The sequence below is a fragment of the Physeter macrocephalus genome, chromosome 11, assembly GCF_002837175.3.
Source record: "Physeter macrocephalus isolate SW-GA chromosome 11, ASM283717v5, whole genome shotgun sequence".
Classification (NCBI taxonomy): domain Eukaryota; kingdom Metazoa; phylum Chordata; class Mammalia; order Artiodactyla; family Physeteridae; genus Physeter; species Physeter macrocephalus.
Genome location: NC_041224.1, coordinates 45,180,411 through 45,186,718, shown reverse-complemented (window position 1 = coordinate 45,186,718; position 6,308 = coordinate 45,180,411). Strand labels below are relative to the sequence as shown.

Here is a 6,308-nt window from a genome sequence, read left to right as displayed (position 1 = left end):
CATGTACCACAATGTTCATTGCAGCTCTATTTACAATAGCCAGGACATGGAAGCAACCCAGGTGTCCATCAACAGATGAATGGATAAAGAAGATGCGGTATGTATATACAGTGGAATATTACTCATCCATAAAAAGAGACGAAATTGAGTTATTTTTAGTGAGGTGGATGGACCTAGAGACTGTCATACAGAGTGAAGTAAGTCAGAAAGAGAAAAACAAATATCGTACGCTAACACATGTATATGGAATCTAAAAAAAAAAAAAAACAAAAAAAAGAATGATTCTGAAGAACCTGAGGGCAGGACCAGAACAAAGATGCAGATGTAGAGAATGGACCTGAGGACATGGGGAGGGTGAAGGGTTAGCTGGGATGAAGTGAGAGAGTGGCATGGACATATATACACTACCAAATGTAAAATAGATAGCTAGTGGGAAGCAGCCATATAGCACAGGGAGATCAGCTCGGTTCTTTGTGACCACCTAGAGGGGTGGGATAGGGAGGGTGGGAGGGAGACACAAGAGGGAGGAGATATGAGGATATATGTATATGTATAGCTGATTCACTGTTATACAGCAGAAACTAACACACCACTGTAAAGCAATTATACTCCAATGAAGATGTTAAAAAATAAAGACCTCTGGATGGAAAAAAAAAAAAAGAACAATTGAAAAGCTGGCATAATTTGCCAGCTAAGTTGGACTTTAAAAGATAATGCATCCTAAATAACAAGAGCACTGTACATCAGACAGACAACTGAAAACCACCTAGACCTTTTCTACTGTTTTACTGAGTCCTCCTCTGCACCTCTATCCAGGTCTATTTTTATCTTCACCACCTCTCATCCTCCCTAGGATACTGCTCAGACCTAACTGATTTTCATATAGCCAGCTCACCCCAAGTTCCAAATAAATTAATTTATGAAATTGTACTATATTCTATGTAGATATGTCATAAACACACTCAAACAGTATAGAGAGTACAGCCTGGGGGAAAACAGATGACCACTGAGTGGGAAAAAGATGACTTCACTTGTTTCCCACCCCGAAAACTATAGATCTCTCCGTTTGAACTCCTACCGCAAGTTTTTATTCCCTACAGACAACTCTTACAGCGCTCTGAACTATAAACAAGTACACATGCCTAATCTCAGAGGGAGTAGGCTCCCAGACAAAAAACATGTCTTCTATGTCTGTATTCACCATGAGCCTAAGACAATACCTTGAACAGGATGGGGCAAAACACAAGTTGAATTATTGAATTACTGAATTAACGTAAATGAAAACAGTTGAGGGTGGCAGAGGAGGAGAGGAAAAAAAAAAGCTGAGAGGATACCTCAAAGAGAAAGGAGAAGGGAAGGAGCAAAAGAAGAGAAGAAAGAAAAGAAAACTTGTGAAGGAAATTCTTTTTGTTAGAGTAGGATTACTTTTTTTAAATTTAGAGTTGGAAAAAGCCATTGCTAAGCACTCATATCTCAGCTTTCAACACTAGTCTTTTTTTTGTTTTTTAACGTCTTTATTGGGGTATAATTGCTTTACAATGGTGTTTTAGTTTCTGCTGTATAACAAAGTGAATCAGCTATACATATACATATATCCCCATATCTCCTCCCTCTAGCATATGGTATTTGTTTTTCTCTTTCTGACTTACTTCACTCTGTATGACAGTCTCTAGGTCCATCCACCTCACTACAAATAACTCAGTTTTGTTTCTTTTTATGGCTGAGTAATATTCCATTGTATATATGTGCCTCATCTTCTTTATCCATTCATCTGTCGATGGACACTTAGGTTGCTTCCATGTCCTGACTATTGCAAATAGAGCTTCAATGAACATTGTGGTACATGCTTCTTTTTGAATTATGGTTTTCTCAGGGTATATGCCCAGTAGTGGGATTGCTGGGCCATATGGTAATTCTATTTTTATTTTATTAAGGAACCTCCCTACAGCTCTCCATAGTGGCTGTATCAGTTTACATTCCCACCAACAGTGCAAGAGTGTTCCCTTTTCTCCACACCCTCTCCAGCATTTATCAACACTGGTCTTTAAACTGTCATTATAAACACCTTAAAATATCTCCCAACCCTTGATATTCAAGGTGTGGCCTCCCACTGCAACTACAGTATTCCCTTTCTGACCAGCAGATTCCAAGCCCCCACTTCAAACCTACAAGTTTCTGGGTGATTTATGGCTGTTAAAGTTTGAGAAGCACCACCTACACCATTCAAGTCCTTTCTGTTGTACTGAACCTGTGTTTTATTTAAATGGACCAGTAGCTAACAGTTGAAAAATCTCTGATTAGAGGAAACTGACCATTGTAATTGGATTTGATCTGTATGTATTTAACTTTAGGTTAAGTTATTAATTACAGAGTAATTTGGCCTGGAGGGTATACCACAAAACTTTGTAACTAGTCGTAACAACATGTTAAAAGAAATTGAGCATTAGGTCAGTGACATCCTCAAGAACTCAGTTTTGTTCCTTCATGCCTAGCACTGGGCTTGGAATGACAGGTGTGGCCAGTGTTTCCTGACTGAATAAAATAAATGAATTTTTACAATCAGATATCTAGGGCTGACAATCTTGGGGTCATCTGGCCAAACAACCTCATTTTAAAGATGAGCAAACTAGAAATCCTGAGAGATTCAAAAGCAAGCAAGCTAAACGAGCCAAAATATGCTGCATCTCACATTTTCCCTTTTTGTTCCTTTCCTAGGAATGTGTTAGAAAAGTGATTCTAAGTATTCTAATAAAATGACTGTGGGCTCTTAAAGAAGTGATAGGGTAAAAAGGTGCCTAGAACTAGGAAGAAGAGACTGGCAAAGGTAAATGAGGTTGGACAAAACTATTTTTCTAAGCCTAATATACTTTTGGACAGGCCAATTAATTAACCAATTTAATCTGCTGAAAAATAAATCTGAAGGAATTCTCAGAAAAAGAAACATGAGCTGCATGAAAATGTTACAAACCAAGGGAGACCGCACATAACTAACTTAAATCTCCACAGGCTTATTTCCTGTTCAAGTATGACCTCCTGGGATAAGTTTTACTGCAGTGTTCATTACCAGATGACTTTTGGTTTTAAGAGAAGCCAAGGGCAAGTTGGAAATGTGATTCTTAACTAAACATAAAAAACCCAAAAACCAGAACAAAAATCCCCCTGCGGCTGTTTCTCATTTGTCTGTAATCAGAATGCGGGCTTGCAGAGGAAACACACCAATTTCTGTAAGCAAAAATATAACGACCCAGTCACGTCCTCAAAACAAACCAACATACAAACTTCACAGCCGGATCCAGCTGTGCTGCGCAGGAGCCAGGAATTTATTCTAAGAGCAGATAGATCAAAACGGCGAACGCAAGACAAGCCAGATTTCAATCAAAAAGAAAAGGGTGTGCCCTTTTTTTTTTTTTCTTTTCTTCTTCTTTGCAACTTTCACCAGCAGAAACCCTTTAAGGAGTATTGGTGAAAAAAACCTTTTCAGACGCTAGTCCCCCGAGCTACACCTCGTTGGGGTGGAAAGGGTAGGCACCGCGAGCTCGCACGGTCGCGGCCCGCGCAGGCTCCAGCCGGGAGGGGAAGGGGCCGGTCCCGAACCCGGCAAGGCCGGGCCCCACGAGTGATTCATCAGCAACTCGGGATTCGCGCGCCTCCACCGCGGGCAACGCCCAGCGCGTCCCACGGCTCCTACCCCGGCCCGTTAGCCCCGAAGCAGCACCCAGCGTTCCCTCGCTCCCCGAGAGGGACTGGTAGGGAAGGAAATCACAGCCTGGCAGTTGGAAGGCAACCTCTCCCGCCTCAGCCACCATGGCCGGTGCGACTCCCTGCCCGCGCCCGCAGACGGACTTCCTGGAAAGCACGGGCTTGGCTTACCTGACTGGAGCCCGCTACGGCCACCGACCTCCTTCACAGACCCGCGGGGACGGCCTGCCGCTCAGTTCCCAGTACCCGCCCGTCTGCCTGCTGCCGCCTCCCAGGCAGTTGTCTGATCCAGCGCCGGCTGCTCCCCCAACTCGACGGCCCTGGTTCCCACTCCGCCGCCGATGCGCGTGCGCACTCCCATGTCGCGGGGCATCCTGGGAGTTGTAGTTCGAGCGAAGAGGGCGCGGCTCAGCGCAGACCCTGGTCTTTTCTGTGTGCAGGACTTTGGAAGTTGATACCAAGCCTTACACCAGCCTGAGAAAACGGCCTTTACTAGTGGAAATATCTATCTTGGACCCTTTGGGAGCTATAAACAGCAGCTAGAGGCTCCTTTTTAGGATTTCCTCTTTACTTTGACTTTTAGTCAAGAGGGACACAAGGCAGGACTTGTGTTGTACCCTTCATTGCTAATGTGAGGACATAACATGTCCTTGTCGTGAAAAACTGATAGAAAAGGAAACAGGCCAAGCACGAGAGGGACGTAAATCAGGCGGATGTCACCTCAAGCGCATAGTGGCCCTAGTGATTTCCTTAGGTTTGCAACCAGGGGTGATGTCGCCGCGATCAGTTTCCACCCCATCCCATCTTCGCATTCCAGCTTCAAGCTGTACAACAGGCAGTGGAACTGGGCTGATGTAAGTGGGGGAAAAAAGTAGAAGGGCTGCTTAAAGGGGGGAACTGGGGCAGGTGGGTACTCTGAAGGCGAAGAGGAAGACAGCGGGAATACTTCAGATGGCAGCTCCAGCGTGGCCTATGAAATGGCTGCCTTTTGTCCAGGGCTCTGAGGATAGGGAACAGCCACGGCCTTGCATTCATTCCTTTAATCACTCACCGGTAATTTTCCTGGCCTGCTCTTCAGGAATAAGCCATTCCCGGGGGGTAATGCTCAGCTTTGATACGCCTTCACAAAGAATACAGCCAGATAGAGGATTGAAGTGCCTGCTTGAAATACATTCCAGCTACACCCAGTGTGGGAGCCGACTAATTGTTACGCCTCCCCTGGCATTTACTTCTTCCCCTCAGAGCAGGGAGCACCCCAGGTAAACACCCTGGAACTTCATGCAATTAACATCCACTAATTCTAGCCATGAAGATCACTGATGATTTGGAGTTTTTCAGGAAAAAAAAAAAAAAAGAAAGAAAGAGAAAAAAAGGGGAAAAAAACCCCTCCAAAATGCAAATACACTTAGAAGGCAATTAACATTAAATCTTGTGCCATTGCATCTTATTTTCTATAGCATCTTCGTGGGAATCAATTTCTCAAATATTCTTGGAGATAATAGCTGAGAGCAACGTCCTACAGAATTCAGAATTCAGGTTCAACTAATAATTATTGAATATTTAACTCACGCCAAGAACTGTGCCAGCACTCCCTTTATAATATCTCATCCAATCCTCTAAATAACCCTGCAAAGAATATATTAGTATCCTCCATTTCTACAGATGAGAAAACTAAGACTCAGAAAAGTTAAGTAATATGTGCAAGGTCACACAGCCAGTAACTGGAGATCCAGAAATGAAGTACAGGTAGCCTGACTTAAATTCTAGCATGCTTTCCACTGTTGATCAGACTGTCTCCTAAATTTCATCAAATTCTTTAAAGTAAGATCATCTGTGACCATGTCCAAGGTACATTAAAAAAAAATTTTCTAACACCATCCAGGGAGATGGTGTTCTGACTGGATGAGCTGAATATCTGGATTCATTTGGTAGTTCTGTATTTCATTATAAGTTAATATATAGGTGTTATGGTAACTGGCAAGTCTCTTGTGAGTTCCTGCTACACCTCTGGGGAAACTGACAAAACAGAGTTCCTGAAAAAGCAAAGCAGAGAACCATGGTTATCCAGATATGGTTTATTTTAAGAAGGACTTTCCTTTACAGCAATATGGCTTCTTCTGCTTTGCTCTTTAAGAAGCAGAGAGGGCTTTTAATTCAATGTCTGACTGATTTAAACTATGACACATTTCCTCCCTGACCTTCCAGTATGGGGTATTAGGCATACATTAAATATGTTTTCTTTTTTAGCTCTTTAAGTTTTTCCTAACAAATGCCTTCATCTTATTCTAATTCTTTTTTCTAAAATAAAGTGATTTGATGATGGATTCTTTTCCTTTCTTCAGACAAGTGTTATCATATTGTAATCACAAGACTCACAAATATGAATCGCCTAAACCCATATACATTAAATACCACATATGGTAACAGACATATTAAGAATAACATCCTAGTATTGGATAAAACTGTAAAAAAATAGAACCTTCCTCACTGTTTTCTCTAACTACAATCTATTCTGTATACCAGTGCCAGAATGATCTTTTTAAAATAAATCAGATCATGTCACCCTCCTGCTCCAAACCACTTAGGGCTCCCTAACACATTTCCTTTGG

The 6,308-nt window shown here is 42.4% G+C and overlaps 1 protein-coding gene across 2 annotated transcripts in view; it reads right to left on the bottom strand.

The window, feature by feature from the left end:
• Window positions 1–4,035, bottom strand: part of TMOD3 (tropomodulin 3) — a 91,266-nt gene extending 87,231 nt beyond the window's left edge. Inside the window, exon 1 of one of the 2 annotated variants that reach the window (XR_003682037.2) lies at window positions 3,871–4,034. The gene's annotated coding sequence lies outside the window, so the exon portion shown is untranslated. Of the gene's footprint in view, window positions 1–3,870 lie in introns of both variants that reach the window. The other variant, XM_028496061.2, reaches the window with a different exon arrangement.
• Between the last annotated feature and the right edge of the window lie 2,273 nt (window positions 4,036–6,308).